Genomic DNA, 21,131 nt, shown 5'->3' on the forward strand with positions numbered 1-21,131 from the left:
TTGACTTGATCAAAAGAACCAAAAGAGTGTGATCAGAGTCAGCCTATTTTTCAACAAAGTCACAACAGAAATCTAGCATGGCTCTGTTAAGATGTTCTCAGCCCTCAGGAAGAGCAAGAAATAATCTAGCAAGAGCAAGAAAGAACCCAGCAGTTCAAATATCCTCTCACCATTTGAGCACCTTAAGTCTTAATTCTTACCACTATTGAGAAGAACCATGTTTCCAAATAACAGGGCCACACACCTGTTTATAGGAGAAAGCCTCCAATTTTAACACACTTATCTCTAAGAAAAGGTAATAAGAGATGTAATTATCATCTCTGTACAATATCAATTAGGAATCTTGTCATTGAATTTGGGAGAAAATCCTATTCCAAGTGCCTTCAGGCGAGCTCAAGAAACACTGCAGGTTTATATGAGGCTATACACTGGGATCTGGCTCAAATTCTCTGTATCTGATTGGGGACACAGCAAGATAGATTAGCATGGTAAGGGAACATTCTCCCCTGAGAAAAACTGTTCTGCCTCAATGTTATTGCCTGGCTGTCTTTGTGCTGGGCTTTTCCTGAGAACTCCAATAACAATTTTGCTTCTCAGTCTTTGCTCCTACAATCCCTAAAACTGTGAATGTTTCTCAGATTAGCTCTCTCCTCATGAAGCAACACAGGTATTCCAAGCTTCAGATATCTTTTCACCATTTGATTACTTTGTCTTAATTTTCTTATGTATTATTGCTAACTGTAGTCATCCTACAACACATAGAACACTAAGACTTAATCTGGCTAGTACCCTTTAACAAATCTCTCCCTATTCCTCCCTTCCCCCTTCCCTTCCCAGCCTCTAGGATTCTTGGTTCTACTTTTTACTTCTATGGGATCAACTTTTTTTAGCTTCCACATGTGAGTGAGAACATGCAGCATTTAATTTTTATGTTCCTGGCTTATTTCACTTAACATAATGTCCTCCAGTTCCATCTATGTTGCCACAAATGATAAGATTTCATTATTTTATGGCTGTATAATATTCCACTGTGTATGTATACCACAGTTTATCCATTCATTATTGATGAACACCTAGGTTGATTTCCTATCCTAGCTATTGTGAATAGTGCTGCAAGAAACATGAGAGTGCAGATGTCTCTTTAATATAATAATTACCTTTGCTTTGGATAAATTCCTAGTAGTGTGTTCTCTTTATCTTGAGCTTCTTATTTCACATCCTCACCAAATTCTGACAATCCTGGTATTTGAGCTCATTATGTAAACTCCTACTTGTGTTTCACCTTATAGTTCAGATGTGACAATTAGCTCCACATTTTTAGCTATAATGTGGACTGCTCTTAGTGACCACAATCTTAATTTTTCTTCTGTCCAGGGTGTTCCAAGATGAAAAAAAAAAAAAAAAAAAAACAGAGGGAGACAAAAGTTAACTCTTGTCCAAGATCTGAGCTTAACTGTAAGTTTTAAAGAATACTTAGAAAGCAAGGGTTCCCTGGCACAGATAAAAATATCCTGGATTCAGGGGTAGAAAAAAAAAGATCTAAGAGGAATTCAACAGAGATAGATGCTTTATAGGCCTCTGAGAAGGGCCCTCTACAACCTGTCTCCCACCCCTAAAACCTACAGCAGATTTGAAGCACACAGGAGGGAGTAACAGACCCTCAAATAAATTTGGAAAAAGGAAAGTAAAAGACAATTGTGTCTGGCCTGGTGAAGCCTGAGGAGGCAGCAAGCCTGGTTAAAGAAAACTTTCTGTCCAGCAGGAATCTACACAATAGATTAGAAATGACAGGATATGCTCAGTACTTTGGTTGTGGTAATGTTATTACAGGTGGATCCCTAGGGCCAAACTCATCAAGATATATATATATAAAATGTGTCCAACTTTTATACACCAATGATACCTCAATGAAGCTTTCAAAAGAATAAAAGAACTAACTGCATAAAGATGCTTAGACAAATGGTCACTGTCTACCCTGGCATGGTACAGTCAAGGGCAAAATACTTTCTCAGGTTACCAGAATAGGTATGAATATGGTCTGATGGCTGAGCCAGAGAGACGGGTAGTCCTTTGGACAGAGGGACACAGTAGTGGATGTCAGAGGGGACTAAGAACTAGAGCCAAGTAGAAGCTCAAAAGCTTCAGCCAGTGCCACTGTCAGAGCAACCAGTGGAGACCTTCATGGATAAAGGTGCAGCAGCAGATGACTAACAACCAGGCCCACCCCAGCCCCACTAATGTCTTGATAGAATTGTATGCTACCTCAGGAAGAAGGCAGGATGGACGTAGGAGTGGGAGGACTCTGAAATTACTGGGTTTACCTTGAGTTGACTAGACTTTAACATAATACAGCAAGAAAAATTGAGTAAGATCAGTTAAAGAAAAGTAAAGAAAGTGATATTTTTCCACACACTTGGACTCATGGTCTTTGGATTTCATATCCACTGAATAATCAAACAAATAATGGCAACAGGTAAGGTAGAGGTGGACAAGGTGCTGAGGAACGACAGAACAGTGAGATCTAGGAGGTATTGCAGGGCAGGCAGAAGAGTGGACACTTAGACTGGAAGGACAGATTTTAAACAATAAAATTGATGGAAAGATTTTCATATTGGATGAACGGAATATGCAAAGTATTGAAGTTGAGATAAAGCACAGAGCCCTTGAAGAATAGAAAGATTTTTTTAATGTGGGTGGAACATGGAGTGAGATGACGGAGTGGTGAGAGATAGATTCAAGTATTAAACCAGAGTTTTGAATTCTAAAGCCTTTACAACCAACTTCCAGTTTCCAGGAAATACAGGGGATGGAGTGTGAAGTTAACTGACACACACACAAAGAAACACCAAGCAAATCTAGAATGTGTGATAGTTCTGAGGACATGTCACCCACTTAATCAGTAAGTTCATTGCATGGGAAGAAAGGAGGGTGAATGTCCTTTGCCGAATGTAAAACATAACAACCAAGTGTAGGGAAGATTCCAGGTTTGGGGGAGACTAAAGTTGATATAATTTCAATTGTTCTGTTTAAGAAAAATAATACAAAATTAGGAACAGAAATTTGCTAAGGCCCTTGCAGGGCCATGGAAAGGGCCTTTGCAAATGAAAGAATCCAAAAGTTAAGCTTCAATTGCTGTGTAGAAAATTCAGAACTGATCAAATGCAACATGTCAACCTTGTGTGGATCCTAATTTAAATAATTTGCATTCATTCTACAAAAGCGTAAAGACATTTCTGAGACAATCAGGAAAAAAGTATAAACTGAATTAAGCTGGAAAACAGAAATATTTAGTGGAAATTTAAGAGAAATCAAAAATCTTTCTGTATCTTATCATAAACTTGAGTTCTGCGCATGTCTGTATAATGGAAGGGACAAAGGATATTCCTGTCTATCCAGAGGGTTATTTTAGTAGTCCTAAAGCCTCTTCACTGGTAGGCTTGAAACTATAGGGGTTTGTTATAGGAAACTACATGTGCTAGAATATTAAAATAGAATGCAGTGTTCACTTAAAATTGTTTCCAGGGTTCAAAAAATAGGTTGAGTTTACTCATCAACCTTCTGAAAAACAACCGTATGATTATGAACTCATGGTCATGTTATATTTAATGCAGCTAGTAGAAAACGGTCTGCACAGATTCTTCTGCTAAAATTAGGAACACAGGTAACAGCAATCTGTGTGGTAAAGCAACTTGAATAAATTTTAAAAGAAGGAGATAAGCAAAGGAACCATTTACAGAAGCTCTTTAAAGCTATGTTAAGGAATTTCTCTTCAACCTAAGGATATCGGAATGCTATCAAAGAGTATGAAGCCAGTGTATTAGGCCATTTTCCATTTCTACAAAGGAATACCTGAGACTGGGTAAAGATGTTTATTTGATTCACAGTTCTGCAGGCTGTACAAGCATGGTACTGGCATCTGCTCAGCTTCTGGGGAGGCCTCTGGAAGCTTTTATTCATGGCAGAAGGCTAAGGGCGAACAGGCGTGTCACATGGCAAAAGAGAGAGGAGGAGGTGCCAGGCTCTGTTTAACAATCAGATCTCATGTTAATAACTGAAGGAACTCATTCTTGCCTCGAGGACAGCATCAAGCCATTAATGAGGGATCCACCCTCATAACACAAACACCTCCCACCAGGCCCCACCTCCAACATTGGGGATCACATTTCAGAGTGAGATTTGCAGGGGACACACATCTAAACCATATCAGCTGGGAAGTAACATGATGAACACTGCACATTAGAAATAGGACTCATGTTGCTATTTAGACATGGTGCATTGAACACATGTATTTACTTCTGCTATTTCCCAATGTTCCAACAAAATTATAATACAGAAGTAAAAAGAAATACCCAGGGACAAGGAGAATGGAAGAGGAAATGTCAGCAAACAAGAAGTTAAACAAAACTGTAGAATTGGAGTGACTCGATGAATATATAGTGTGTAATCTGCATAAAAATTTGGTCATTTTTCTTCAACTAAAACCTGTGCATTTCTTATTATATGATCCTAGAAATTTTAAAATTGTTCTAAAGAAGGTTGTTTTCTCATTCTCTCTCTTTCCATTGTACTTCCTACCTATGCTGATACTTAGAAAGTGTTTAAGTGTATGGCTTTGTGAAAGTCACTCAATTACATTAAGCTTTTGTTCCTTTATCTGAAAAGTGAACATGATGCAAGAAATCATCAAAAGGCTAAATTAGGGATTAAAAGAGCTAATGAACATACAGCATATATCACCATAGTAGGCACACTGTAATGGTCAATAAATCTTGAGCTATAGAGCCATACATGTGTGAAAATTTAATATATAATTAAGATAGCATCAATCACTGAAGAAAACTTGGTTATACAATATTTGGGGACTATTACCTACCTAGTTATTTTTAAAAACTAATTTCAGAGCTCTGCCACATAGTAATCACAATAATTAATTTCAACTGGATGAAAGAGGAGACTGTGTTTTGTTGTGTTTTTTTTTGTTGAGACAAGAGGCTCACTCTCTCACCCAGGTTGGAGTGCAGTGGCATGATCTCCCGAGTAGCTGGGATTACAGGCATGCACCACCACACCCAACTCATTTTTGTATTTTTAGTAGAGACAGGGTTTCACCATGTTGGCCAGGCTGGTCTTGAACTCCTGTCCTCAAGTTGATCCACCTGCCTCAGCCTCCCAAAGTGCTGGGGTTCCAGGCGTGAGCCACCACACCTGGTGAATGCAATTTTTTTTTTAATGCCTGTATGCTTATAATGCTGAGGTGGAGATATAAAGTAGTGATACTTATGACAGAGAGGTGAGAAGGCAAGGTAGAAGTGTGTATGGTAGGAAGATAGAAAAAGCATCCTGAAACAAGATACAAAACACATAGATATGAAAGAAGAGATTAAGATACTTAATTACATCAAAACTTCAAAGTTCTTATATTAGAATACACCATTAACAAAGTTAAGAGACATGCAGGGGACTAGGAGAAAATAGTTACAAAATATCATACACAGGATCAAATTCCACAATCAAATTTATTGTTTGGTTTAATTTCTTTAAAATAAAAAAGCTACAAAAATATAAAGGCAAACAAATTTTATTGCAGAAGTGGCATTTAGGCTGATAAAAGAGACTGTTGGCAATATCCCCAAAGATATCTGGATTCTTCATCTTTGCTCAGCTGTATGTTCGGGAATGAGCAAGGCCAGGCCATCCTAGGCTGAAGAGCTCATGATGATAACTGTGCTCATGCCTGGATGTGTGGCACTTTACTCCTTGGTCACATTGAAACTTACATACATCTGAGATAGACGATGTTCCTGGTCATATGGGTTGTATGTGCATTAGTCCACATCAGCCTACACACGCACACAGCCATCTCACCTGACTTAAGAACTGCTGAACCTGGAGGGGCAACTCAGCTTCCAGAAAGCCTGACCCTGCCTGACTCAGACTCATTGTCCACAAGTTTGGACACTGGGCATTCACCTCCACTGTCCTGGCAATGTTGCTGACCCCTCCATGAGGTGTTCTGATTGGCCCCCTCTCTGTCTTTTGAACAAGTCAATCTTATTTGATTTACCCAAACAATGTCTGTGAACAGTCTTTCTACCAGACAGAGACAGATTTGAACAGTCAGTTCACACTCAGACACATATAGGGCCAATAACCATACAAAGGGAATTTTACTCTCACCAATAATTGGGAAAATATATACTAAGATTGAATGCCTTTTTCATACATCACGTGTCAAAACTATAAAAGTAACAGCCATTAAGGAATGGAAAGGGTATAAGCAAACCAGTATCCACATATACTGCTCTTATCACTGTAAGTTAATACAGCTACTTTTAGGGAAGTATATTTTAATATTTTATGACTGCAGACAATTTGGCCTAAAATTCCACTTCTTGGCATATACTTGTTATTTAGGGACTTCTCTATAAAGTACATCAAAGTGGTACTGGTATCCTTAGATATTGTTGGCAGCACAGTATCCTCTGTATTTTCACCGAATTCCAGATGCTATGGATTGTCAAATATATGGCCATTTTATATGCCACTAACAAAGAAAAGCACAGCCAATTAAGCTACCACACATTATCCATTGTAAGAGTCATCCTGCTTCAGTTACTATTGCTTGGAACAAACCACCCAAAAACTTAGTGACATAAAAGAACCATTTCATCATGCTCAACCAAGATTCTCAACCAAGGCACTGAAGATTTGACGTTTCTCTGTTCTGCATTGTTAGGGACTCTGTTAGAAGGACTGGAATGCTGATGACAATGCAACAACCAGAGGCTAGAATCACCACAAGGCATCTTTACTCACATATCCAGTGAAATCGATGCTGGCAATCAACTAAGAACCTCTCCTGAACTTTCAGCTAGAGCAGGTACACAGGGCCTCTCTATGGGGTCTGTGTGCAAAAGCTAGTTTGGGCTTCCTCATGGCATAGAGCAGATTCCTAAGAGAGCAAGTTGGAATTGCATGGCATGTTTATCATCTAGACTCGAAAGTCAGAAAGCAGCACTCTGATATAATCCATTGGTCAAGGCAGTCACAAATTCTACTGAGGTTCAAGGAGGAGGAAACAGACCTCACCCCTTCAAGAGAGAATTTCAGTTGTAAGAACAAAATGTTAGATGAGGGATACTCCTGTATCTTTGGAATATACAATCTGCTAACATCTCAATTTCCAAGAAGCAAAATATACACAAATGTGCATTCTGAAGTTAACAAAATACAGTAGTAGTGGGCGTTACTACCAATGTTCCTAAGCTAGGGGACCAAGTCTATTTTGAAAGAAAAGCTACAAGTTCACCTTGAAAAAATGTGAGTCACTCATTTATCACATGAACAAAATTCCTCTTTTAAGGATATCTGCTTGCTTCCTTTTTGTAAACTTCCATAAAAGTATGAAGTAGGTATGTGTCACTATCTCATAACAGAAAGGTTGTGATTGTATTTCTCTATGTGCTCAGAGAAAGAGTAATTGAAAGTTCCAGAACACCCTCTGATATTGCTGCAACAATGGTGAGCTGAGGCTACAGACACTTGGCTGTAGGGCTGATGAGCACTGCTTCCTTCTACAACCCCAAGTACTGAGGAAGTTAGTGCCAGCTCTAAGGCCAGGACACAGGAGACACTGAGAAGATGGAAAGCCATGCAAGTGGAATTCAAATTTCTTTTTTCTTTTTTTTTGAGATGGAGTCTTGCTCTGTCACCCAGGCTGGAGTGCAGTGGCATGATCTCAGCTCACTGCAAGCTCCACCTCCCGGGTTTACGCCATTCTCCTGCCTCAGCCTCCCAAGTAGCTGGGACTACAGGCGCCCTCCACCATGCCTGGCTAATTTTTTGTATTTTTAGTAGAGACGGGGTTTCACCGTGTTGATGGTCTTGATCTCCTGACCTCATGATCTGCCCGCCTCAGCCTCCCAAAGTGCTGGGATTACAGGCGTGAGCCACCGCACCCGGCCAAATTTATCCTTTCATAGACAACTCTCTGACCAGTCTCCCATTTGGATTTCTAAAATTTTAGATTCATTGTTATTAGAATAATCCAAGTTTCGGCCATTTAAAAGGGCATAATTAGCTGGGCATGGTGGTGCACACCTGTGGTCCCAGCTACTTGGGAGGCTGAAGTGGGAGGATCACTTGAGCCAGGGAGGCAGAGGTTGCAGTGAGCCAATATCCTGCCACTGCACTCCAGCCTGGGTGACCGAGTGAGACCATGTCTAAAAAAAAAAAAAAAAAAAATTATTTACTCAAGAAAAAATTTTTTTCTCACCTCACCTCCTAGGATCTCAGGAAAAGTTTTGCCTGAACAGTCCAATACAAGTGCCTATGTCTGTTCTATGGACCTCATTCCCTCTCACCTTCTAAATAAATAAATAGCGAGCAAGCAGTGGAACACAGCAACCAGGAACTTGTGCTCTGGATACTGCCTGCCCTCTATACCAGGTACTACCTTCACAACAACCTTGCCACGTGCCTTCGTCAGCTCATATGTAAAACTGAGATACTAGCAATCATACCTACCTAGGAAGATGGTACTGAAGATTCAATGCATATAGCAAATGCTTAATAAACACTTCCTATTATAAACAGTTGAGGCTATGGAAAGTTGACAAAATACATAAAAGGTAAAATAATTGTGGAATATACGTTTATGAATAGTCAATATCCAATGAAATTATTAATATATAAATCACTATCATAATAGTGTAGCCTGAATTTTTAGGAATATCTATGCAATGTTTCATTTTCAGAGACAATTATGTTTAAATGCTAATTATATCATCAGAAAGCTTAATTAATTCAATGCACACAGCAATTTTTCCAATTCACATGAACTTCTCTCAGGCCACAGCGACCTAAAGCAACTTAGTCACTCACAGCACTAGTTTATCTACTCTGTCAATGTTCATCTGTCCTGGTAAACCACTCTAGTGCTCCCAACAAACTAGTGCATGGTGAAGCTGAAGAAGATTCTGCTTTCTGTCTCGTACAGAGAGCTTCCCACTCATCAATAAAGAGATAAACATCTGGTTGTGAAAGAGCTGAGGTATGAAATTTAGATCTTCTTGCAAGTGCAATGGGAAAATCTTGGAGGTGAAACACAAAAGTGATACGATCTAATTTCTATCCTTAAAAGATCACTCTGACTATTGTGAGGAGACCTGATATGGGATGTAACGAGAATGTTACCAAGACAAGATGGAGGCTGTTAGTGTCCTCCAGGAGAGAGAATCATGGCCTGAAGCAGAGCCCTGTAGTAAATATTATGCAAGTGGTCATATTGCAATGCATTATGAGGAGTGAAACCCACTGGATTTGCTAACAAGCAGGGCTAGCAGAGAGAAAGGCAAATGTGAATCCAATGTTTGTGAATGACTGAATGAAATAGCTGTTGTTGACTGAGAAGAGATTGGGTAGTGTTCTGGGCTAAATATGCTCCCCCTACTCATATGTTGAGGCCGCCAGTTCCTCAGAGTATGACTGTATTTGGAGACAGGGCCTAAAAAGAGATGATTAAGTTAAATGCGAGTGTTACAGTAGAACAAAATCCAATCTTATGGTGAACTTATTGACTGCTCTATACCTAATTGACTCTGCTATGGCCACACTGATCTTCTTCTTCCTCTCCTTCTCATTCTTCTTCTCCATTTTTATTTTTGAAAGATATGCTTAGATTTGTCCTCTATTTATTTTTAAATTTTATCTGTATAAATATATGTGGCGCAATGGTTATTTTGTTATGTGCATATATTGCATACTGAGTAATTCAGGGATTTAGGGTATCCATAACCAGAATAACATAGAGTGCATTTATTAATTAATGTCTCACTATTACCTCTCTCCCACCCCCTCATCCTTCCAAGTCTACATTGACTGTCATTCCACTCTCTACATCTATGTAAATGCATTCTTTTTTTTTTTTTAACACCACACATATGAGTGAGAACATGTTATATTTGATTTTCTGTGTCTGGCCTGTTTCACTTAACACATCATCTGTCTTGCCCAGTTCCACTCATATTGCTGAAAAGTGAGTGATTTTATTTTTTTCTTTGGAGAGTAGTATTGCCTTGTGTATATGTACCACAATTTCTTTATCCACAAACCTATTGATGGATAGTTAGGTTGATGTCATATCTTTACTATTGTGAATGTTGCTACCATAAACAGAAGTACAGATATACTTTTCATATACTGATCTCCTTTCCTTTGGATAGATATCTAGCAGTAAGATTGCTAGATTGAATGATAGTTCTAGTTTGAGTTTATTGAGAAATAGTTTTTCATAGAGATTGTAATAATTTACATTTCATTCAGAGAGTATAAGAGTTCTTCTTACTCCATATCTGTTATTTTTTGTTTTTTTAATCATAGCCATTCTGACTGGGGTATGGTGATATCTCATTGTGGTTTTGATTTTTATTTCTCTGATGATTAGTGATATAGAGCATTTTTCACATACTGTTGGTCATTTCTATGCCTTCTTTGAAAAGATGTCTATTTCTGTCCTTCGTCTACTTCATAATAGAATATCTTCTTGTTGCTGTTGAGTTGTTTGAGTTTCTTGTATATTCTGGATATTATACCCTGTTGATACATAGTTTGCAGATATTTTCTCTCATTTTGTAGATGGTCTGTTGACTCTGTTGATGATTTTGTTTTCTGTGCCAAAACTTTTTAGTTTCAGTCCCATTTATCTATTTTTATTGTAGTTTTCTGTGCTTTTGAGGTTAGCCAACTGAATTGGACCAAATAGGACATCTAGGTAGACAGGTTCACCCACACTGCCCAACTTCACTCCCTACTAGTCCTGTGCTCAGTGGAGGTATTATTCGGAGCTGCTAAGGACTTTCTGGTAGTCTAAAATTAGAAGTGAGGCATGGGGGAGCACAAGATGCCTGGTATGCTCTGTAGGAGCTTAACCAGATCAGTCCTGTTCCCCAACCCAGCTTCTGGTCTGCTGCTCCAGCAGATAGCACTGTGCCTCCTGCTCCTCCCACCTCTCAGCTTTCAGAGTCAGGATTGGTGCAGGGAAACACATGCTTTATAACATGTGATTATTCAGACATAGGGTATATAAGACACCATTTGTATTCTTGCACTGAGTCCTGCAAATGTTAAATTTGGGCTTTTGGATATTAATTGGGCCCTTTCAAAATGGTGATTATCCTTTAGTTCTGGGAAATGTATTTTATTGTTTCATTGCTAATGTCTTTCTCAACATATTCTCAGATTTCTTGGTTTGAAATTCATGATAGTTGATATTTTAAAAAAAAATTGCATCTATGGAACATCTCTTTGCCTTTTTTCCTACTTTACATGGGAGTTTCTTAACTTTATATTTTATTGAATTTGTCAACTATGTTTACAATTCCACATATTTCATTTGTTTTCTGGTCAATTTTTTAATTTAATTGCATCCTATTCTATATGAGCATGGTGTCTATTTTTATCTCTCAGGATATATTAATTATCATCTCTTAAAGGTTTCCATTTCTTCTTGTCTCTGTTTTCTCTGCATTCCCTTTTTTTTCTGTTTCTCTGACTCTCATTTGATGGAGATAGTTTTTAATTGTCTAGTGTTCCTTTGATTCTATTCATAATTAAGAGTAGACACTGAGACAATCAGAAAGCTATATACAAATTGCAAGAGTTTTGTGGAATCACATTCTTCACAGCTGGGGGATTGGATGCCCAGGAAGGTACTTTGTGAAGAGCTCCAGGTGCTGCCTCTGATGCTGGGCTGACTCTTCTGAATTATCCACCTGTCTCCTGACTTTCAAGCATCATACTCACTGCTGGCACTTTGGAGCTGGTCTGAGTAAGACTTAGGGTCTCATTTTATTAGAGAAAGCTGGACTTTGCAAGTAACTATCCAACTGTTAAGCAGCAGAATTAGAATGAGAATTCACAGTGTCTTATTACCAAGACCGCACAACACTCCAAGGAAGTAACTACTCAAATGCGCAAATGCAGAACAACCTCAAATTCAACTTGTACCATTTTTGTTTTGTCACTTAAGCTATTCCATATACATGCTATAAGGTATAAGTACATGTAATATTATCTAATGTTACAGAAACTCATACACACCCTTTACAAAAGTCTAGAATAAACATTACCATATCATGGATAACTGCCTCCATGCACCCCTGAAACAATGTTGAGAGGAGTAACATTACCTGTCCTGTCTGTAAGAGGAAGACATGGGTCTGTGAATGAAGACCATGTCCTAATGAAATAAAATTAATGTCACATTCTAATAAAATTGACATGGGGATAAAAATTACTCCTACTGAATAAGATGATTCAGAAGATTAAATGGCATTAGTAATGCATAATAGTTTTTTTATTATAATTAGTCATGGCTACAATAGGCTCATAGAATATGAAAACCACTAAACTATTTGTGAAATATATTTTTATGAAGACAACACGTAGTATTAAAATATATGGTCCAGTATCATAAGAGTGTAGCCACAATTGTTAGATAAATCTATGCAAAATTAATCCTCACAGGGAATTATTTTTAATTGCTAATTATATCAGGAGAACACTTAGTTGATTCAGTGGACAGAAGGATTCTCCCAATTCACATGAACTCCTCTCACACCACAGGGACTCAATGCCATTCACATGATCTCAGCAGGAGTTAATCCATGTGGTCAAATTTCATTTTTCCTGGTTGTCCACCTTTTAGTGTTCCAGACAAACTAGTGTATGGTGAAGTTGAAGAAGGTTCTTCTTTATGTCCCATTTAAAGAACCTCCCACTATTCAAGTAAGGGAGAGCCATGTGGGTATGAAATAGCTCAGGTATGTTAGATCTTCTTACAAGTAAAACAAAAAAACCTTAGAAGATTTGAAGCACACAATTTATATGATCTCATTTCCATTTGTAAAAGATCACTCTGACTACTGTGGGGAGAATTGGTATGAGATGTAACAAGAATGTTACAAAGACCAGATGGAGGCTGTTGACATCCTCCAGGAGAGAGAATCACGGCACATACAAGAGCCATGTGCCAGAGAATATGCAAGTGATCATACTGCAATATATTTTGAGGTGGAATCCACTGAATTTTCTAATGGACCTGACCTAGGGAAGAAAAAGGCAAATGTGACTCCCATATATTTGAATAACTGAAGGAAACATCAGTCATTGACTGAAAAGGGATTGGGTGGTGTTATGGGCTGAATTCTGTTCCCTATATTCATATGTTGAAAGGCCAACCCTTTATTCCTTTGAATATGATTGCACTTAGAGAAAGAGCCTAAAAAGAGGTGATCAAGTTAAAATGAGGGTGTTACAGTGGGACAAAATCCAATCAGAATGGAGTTCTTATAAGAATTGGAAATGTGCACAGACAGAGAGACTTGAGAAGTGCATATGCACAGAGGCAGCCCCATGTAAGGACACAGCAAGAAGGCAGATATCTAGATACCAAGCAGACAGGCCCCAGAAGAACTGAACCTGCTGACACCTTCATCATGAACTTGTGCATCCAGAACTGTGAAAAAATAATTTCTGTTTTTTAAGACACTCAGTTCATGATATTTTGTTTGGGCAGCTATAACAAAGAAATTCATAGGATAATAGGTTTTAGGAAGTTGGAATTAAGATGCCTCCTTGGTGCATGGTAAATTTACAACCATTTTAGATGGAAGGTGGATGGCTGAGGTCTTTGACGCATGTACAGGTGCCTAAGCTCCTGCTACAGTCTTGCTCCTTGCTTTGACTCTACCCTATGTCACTGACAGTGTCTCTTTCAGCTCTTTGATCATCTCTGTTTTGGTTGTGTCTGGTGGGTTCATACCTGATATTTATTCTTCCTGATACACTAATCTCTTTCACTCATTGCTGACACTGGAGAAGGTCAGGAATAGGGCATGAGCTGAGTGATATTTGGAAGCATCACATGTTCTCTTCCTGGACTTAGCAGACAAGCAGAAGCCTGCTTCCAACCAGGACTACAGCTTCCTCCACCATACGCACATCTACCTGGCACTCCCTTCTGCTCCTTCTCTCTGACCTCCCTTTACTACCTGAAGGGCCACCATAAGCTACATAGGCAAGACTGTTCATGTTCAGTGTCTTTTTTGAAATAATGTTTGGTGAAACCAGAGATAATCATTTAACATCAGGGCATCTGGTCGGCCTAAGGAGTTACTCTGTGCCTCCCTTAAAGCATGTGAAGCCTAGTTAAAACCGTTTAACTTTCCACATAGCTAGAGAATGTTTCATCTATGGTATTATATTCCTCCTTCAACAAACGTCTCTATTTATGCCAGGAGAAATAAGAAAACAATTTGCCTAATCAGTAGGAAAACTCAAAGTTAACTATAGCAAACCTTATTGTATTAGGAAGCCTCCCTGTAATGCAATGGGACTTTAAAATGTTCAAGGAAAATGTATGTTATATTAAAAAATAACATGAATGGATTCCAATTTTCTTTTGCACCAAAATAAACTCAGACTGACATGCTCTAACATGTCTGAACAGGAGCTACTTGAGGCATCAAGAAAAATAAGAGCAGGTTCAAAAGATCCCCTATAAGAGCAACATGAATTCTTCTAAAATTAAAGAGAGTACAAACATCAAATTCATGGTGAAACTTGGGTAGAAGAAGGTGAAATCCACGATGCTTTCTGAAACACTGATGGGGATAATGGCCCAAAAAATTGGCAGTTTACAAGTAGGTAACTCATTTCAAGAAGGAATGAGATGACGTAGAACCTACAGCCCATAGAGACAGAGGATTCACATCAAATTGCATGGATAAAATTCATCTTGTTTATACTCTATTAGAAGACAACGAATGACTAACAGTACAAACAACAGCCAACACTACAAAATTCTCAATTGGTTTCCCTCACCTGATACTAATTGAATAATTAATGTTGAGTAAAGTTTTCCCTCAATGGATGCCAAAACTGTGGCAAAAAGATAAGCTACAGACAGGAGCAGAGCTTTCCATGAAGTTTTAAATAAGGGGGATGAAGATCTTGAAGCATTTCTTCAAGGAATTGTAATGGGAGATGCAATCTGGCTCTACAAGTAAAATCCGGTAAACAAATACAGTAAAAGCAATAGCTACCAAGAGGTGGAAAAGTCCAGTCAAAGCAAAAGTGGATAAGGAAAGTGCAAAGATCATGGCAAGAGTTTATTGGGAAGCTCAAGGCATTTTTCTCGTTGACTTTCTGGAGGGCAAACGATTGACAATAACGGCTTATTCTGAGAATATTTTGAGAAAGCCAAAGCTTTAGTGGAGAAATGCCTGGGGGAGCTTCAGCTGAGTCCTTTACCACAACAGTGCTCCTGCTCATTTCTCTCATCAAACAGGGCTGTTGTGTGAGAGTTCTGATGGAAAATCATTAGGCATCCACATTACAATCTTCATTTGTTTCCTTTGGGTTCCTTTTTGTTTCATAATGTCATAATGTCTGTAAAGGGCATCCATTATTATTCAGTTAATAATGTAAAAAAGACACACCAATATCTGATATGCTGACAAAAATGTATGATGATTGGTCAATAAATATTCTCAATATTCTCCCCTTATGTTGCCCGTTAATGATTAGGATTGGGAAATGGTTGAAACCTGAGTATCAGGTGTTAGAATTAAAACAAACTTCCCAAATGAGACTTTAATTTTGACTCTCTTCCACATATAACAGGAGATAGGATTAAACATCCCCCAAAGCTGTTCCAGGTCACTGGAGAGATTTAAATTTGGGTGTGTATTCAGCTGAGCCTTAAGCAGTGTCTGCACTACTTGAATTTGAAAGTAAATGTGTCTTGCTTACTTGCATGAAGACCCTTAGTCCATATCTCCTTTATTACTTCTTTTCCTCTACTCAGATCTCAATTCCGTTAAGGATTCAGGCTGGGCCTGAGATCTCACTGACCCAAGGGGGACCAAAGGTCCTATACACTCATCCCAAAATGTTGCAAGACATCAAGTAGGGTAGGGACTAAAATTGCTTATAGCTGCTCAAATCACCACATTACTTGTTTCTATGAGAGTGGGAGAAGGTATGCTTCGACACATAGGATGAAGCCACAGTGGCATATGAGGGAGAGGAAAGGAAGAGACCTCAAGCCTGTGGCCTCCCTAGACACTGGGAGATGCACTTTAAAGAAAGTAGAATCTGGGCAAAAAGCGAAGGAGAAAAGGCCTTTTTGGTTGTTCTAGTCATTCTTTTTTTTTTTTTTCTTTTTAGAGACAGGGACCTGCTCTTTTGCTTAGGCTAGAGTTCAGTGGCACAAACCTGGCTCACAGCAGCCTCAATCTCCTGGGCTCAAGTAAACCTTCCATCTCACCATCCCAAGTCACTGGGACCACAGGTACACCTACTGAGACAGGATAAATTTGTAATTTTTTGTAAAGACAGAGGATCTTACTATGTTGCCCAGGCTGACCTGGAATTCTTGGCATCAAGCAGTCCTCCCACTTCAGCCTCCAAAAGTAGTGGAATTACAGGCATGGGCCACCATGCCAGCCCTGTAGATATTCTTTTTACCTGAGCCTCATTGTCCTGCACTCTATCAATCCCCAATCAGAAGACAGCAGAGCCGCCTGACTACTGTGATAGCTTCTAATGAGCAGGTGTCAACCTCTGCTATTCCTGTAGGAAGAAAAGGAAAAAGAAGTACTTGACTTCAATTGATGTGCTTTGAGCCAACAGCACACAAAAGAAAAAAGATGGAAAGACTTTGTAAATAGGACTCTTGGGACACATTTGATGCACATTTTGTACCTTTTACATTTAAATGTATGGTATGATATTAAATACTTATAACATTACCTCATTAGAGCCAGAGAGAAACATCCAGGCACAAGCTCCAAGTAGAAAAATGATAGTGGGACAAATCCTTCTGGCATTCTAACCACCGGGTGGATTACGATGTAGCATGACTGCCTCTGCCCTCCAATGTTCAGAGCTTGCTTTATTGTACTTTTTGTGTATTGCAAACAGAGCAAATGCATGTGTGCAAGATAAAATAGAAAATTACCCTGTGTACTTCAAAAAACAGAAATAATTGACCAATTATTAAGGAATGAAACAATCAAGAGATAACAAATTGGAAGCAACTTGGATATTGAAATGATGAGACTTTAAAGCAGCTGTTATAGCCATCCTTCAAGAGGTCAATGTGTACACTCTCAAAATAAAAGAAAAAACTTCTCAGCAGAGAAAAATGGAGTATATAAGATAATAAAATAGAAATTTTACAACTGTGATATATAATGTGTAAAATTCTTAAAAATCATTATATGTGATCAACAGCAGAAAGAAAATGATGGAGGAAATAGTGTTCTTGAAGTTGGATTAATAGCAATTATATACTCTGAACACGCAGGGTTAAATAATTGAAAAAAATTTACACTGTGTCACAAATATGAAAGGCTATAACAAATGATGTGATAATCATGCAGTCTGAGTCTCAGAAAAAGAGAACAATGAGGATGGTATTGAAAGAGGACTCAAAGATAGAAAGGCTGAAAATCCCCCAAACTTGCAATGGGCATAAACCTGCAGATCCAAGAAACTGAGCAAATCCCAACCAAAATACATCCAAGGAAATCTATGCCAAGCAACACTGTAGTCAAATTTCTGAGAATTAAAACAAAGAAAATGTTTAAAAGGCAGCTACAAATAAATAATACCATACTTATAGGAAAAACACAATGTGAATAACAGTGGCGTTACTACCAGAAAGAAGAAAACAACAGAAGAATGTAGCTCAAATATTTGAAGTGCTGAAAGAAAAAAATTGCCAACCAGAGGTTTATGTCCAGTAAAACTTTTCTGCAATAAGGAGACAGAAATCCAGTTATTCTCAGAAGAATGAAAAGAAAGAAACCTAAGAGAATTTGCTTCTAACAAACCCATTTTTTAAAAAAAATGGCTCAAGGGGCGGGGCGCGGTGGCTCACGCCTGTAATCCCAGCACTTTGGGAGGCCGAGGCAGGTGGATCACGAGGTCAGGAGATCAAGACCATCCTGGCTAACATGGTGAAACCCCGTCTGTACTAAAAATACAAAAAATTAGCTGGGCGTGGTGGTGGGTGCCTGTAGTCCCAGCTGCTGGGGAGGCTGAGGCAGAAGAATGGCGTGAACCTGGGAGGCAGAGCTTGCAGTGAGCTGAGATCATGCCACTGCGCTCCAGCCTGGGCGACAGAGCGAGACTCCATCTCAACAACAACAACAAAAAGGCTCAAGGAAGTTCTCTAAACAGAAAGGAGAGTACAGAGGAGGAATTTTCAGAACAGCAAGAATGAAACAAAGAAAGAAAAGAAAAACAAAGAAAAAGAAATTGGGGAAAAAGTAAGTAAACACAAAACATCTTTTCTTTTCAAGTTTTCTGCATGAGTTTCAAATGGCTCAACTGGCTATTGCTAGTGTTGAAGAGGAAAGACGTCCAGGGAATGAGGCAAAAAATAAGATTCTTCTCTGGAGTCCCCAAAAAGAAACTAAACCTTGAGACCCAATTCAGAATCCTGAGCTACAAAACTGAAAGACAATAATGTCATGTTGAAGCAAAAATTATAAAACTTGCTGAGGTGGTAAATGCATGTAGAGATATATTTAAGATGATTATATTACAAACAGGGGTGGGTAAATAATGGGAATGTAAAGTTTTCATATTTCAACCCCATAGGGTAAAATGCCCACACCACTAGACTGTGACAAGCTGTGTATATGTAATGTAATACCCACAGCAACCATTAAAAATGCTGTATAGAGAAAGACACTCAAAAACTTTGCAGATCAACTAAAATGGAATCGAAAAAGCTTTTCAAGGAACCCACACAAGATAGGGAGAAAGAAAACAAACAAAACAAGTATAAATATAAAATAAACAAAAATGGCTATAAATTATTAACAACTATGTGAAATGAAAATGGTAATTGAAAGTAAATTTCTGCCATTTCAGTTTGTGACTTACACTATTGTATAGATATATACTTAAAGTACAAATATTGACATTACAACTAATTTTACATAAACTCATTCATATCTGCATGCAAATATCTGGAAGAAGCCTGGGTAACTCTCCTTACCTGCCCTGAACCAAACCAGTTCCAGGGGAGTAAGATATCCGTCCTGTGTGTGCTATGATGATTAACAGTCTCCCAGAGACACACCCTTCCTAATTCCCATAACCAGTGTATATGTTAACTTACATGACAAAAGGGTATTAAGTTTGCTAATCAATTGACCTGAATATAGAGAGACTTTACTGAATATCTAAGTACATGCAATGTAATCACAACATCCCTAAATGTTGAGGAGGGAGGCAGAAGAGTCAGTGCCAGGGTGATGTGATGTGATGTGATGTGATGTGATGTGATGTGATGTGATGTGATGTGATTGATGTGATGTGATGGGAGGCTCATCTGGCTATTGCTGGCATTGAAGATGGAAGAGGGCCAGGGAATGTGGGCCAGAAAATGGGTTCTGCCCTGGAGACTCTAGCATGAAACTCAGCCTTTCCACATGGATTTAAGCCCATGAGACCCATCCGTGACTTCTGAGCTACAAAGCTACTCACTTTGTGGTAATGTGTTACTTACTGCAGCAATAGGAAAACTAATATACTTTCCAAACATTCATTTCATGCTTTTTTGTGGCCGCTGTAATGTGTTAGTGTCAGTTCATAAAATTAGGAATAAAATTATCATGGCTATTAACACAAGGCAATTAAGCAAATCTTTCCTCATAAACTAAAAACCACTCTCAAAATTTCATTCCAATGAATAATTATTGAGCCCATATTCAATGGAGAACAGCTAATAATTGTCCCTCCCTCATCCTTGAATAATCCACTCCCCTCAGCCAGGATCTATGCCTCCTTTGTACATATCCTGTGCTTCTCTAGATTTCTACAATTATTCCATCTTCTGTCGTTTAGTGGTGGCCTTGTCCTACAGCTCAGAATCTTCTTAGAAAATGGGGGATAGCAGGAGGACACTCAGGGCTAATAAAAAAGTTGCTTCATTTTCTAAGTTAACAACAACAACAGGGAGAAAAGAGATTGTCTTTAACCTCCATGTTAGATTTTACTAATTGCAACTGGAAACTTTTAGGTTTGGAATGCTTTTATGGGACATTAAAATAACCCCATTGAAAATAGTATAAAATCTCTAGTAAGATAATCAGGGAGAACGAGATGAAAATCACAAACCAGTCCTGGAGTGGGCTCTGTTTCCTGTGGAGGTGCTGGGTTTGTATTCAATTAAGAAATGCTTTGATTCACTTTAATAAGAATAATTCACCACGTGTCTAGCATTCTGTTGTCACCTTCCCATAGTCTTAGTAAGTGTAGGATTTCCCTACATCTGTGGCACCAAAATCCTCCTTTTCCTAACTGCCAAGACCCTTTTACAGGGCTGATATCCTGACATAGAAATGGAGTGTAAATTCACTCCCCAAGAAGGATTTGGTAAAAACACTTGGTCCAGTCATACTCAGAAGTTCCTAAGGGTGGCAGGTGAATGGGACATGTCCTCATGAGCTAGCACCATTTTCTCTCTTCTGCCCAAATGTGGACTCAGCTAACTCAACACAATGCCTGGGAAACAAAGATACAAAATGCGAGCAGAATTTTAGAGTTTAACTTATTAAATCTCTCCTGGAATGTTTCCCAAGGAAAACCAAAGACCAGGAATAAAGAAAAAATACAAAAATCTATGGCCGTACCTAGTGTGCTAGTCATGAGCTCTTCAGAATAAACAGCAGTAACATGTACTAGCAATCAGTGAATAAATGCCTTCCTTTAAAGGGTAAGCCTCAAGGGAAATTACACTTTCTCTTAAAAATCAAAGAACCTCCCTGTGTTGGTAATTGTCACAGTCAGCATCATCTCTGGATGGTGTGAAAATGGGTGTGGCCGGGACACAAGCAGAAATGCCCAAATGGATTTGGGCCATGAAGCTGCCCCTTGCTCTTGTAGTCAAACGTGAGATTTTCTCTGACTCCCCCACTGGTTGTAAACGAAGGAAGACACAGCTAACATTGACTATTCACTCCATGCTGGGAAGTGAGAACCCTACAAATCCTGAAGAAGTGCAGCATTCCAGAGGGAGCATGTTCTGCAAAGGAGAAACTAGTGGAAGA

The sequence above is a fragment of the Pan paniscus genome, chromosome 10 (genome assembly GCF_029289425.2).
Source record: "Pan paniscus chromosome 10, NHGRI_mPanPan1-v2.0_pri, whole genome shotgun sequence".
Classification (NCBI taxonomy): Eukaryota; Metazoa; Chordata; class Mammalia; order Primates; family Hominidae; genus Pan; species Pan paniscus.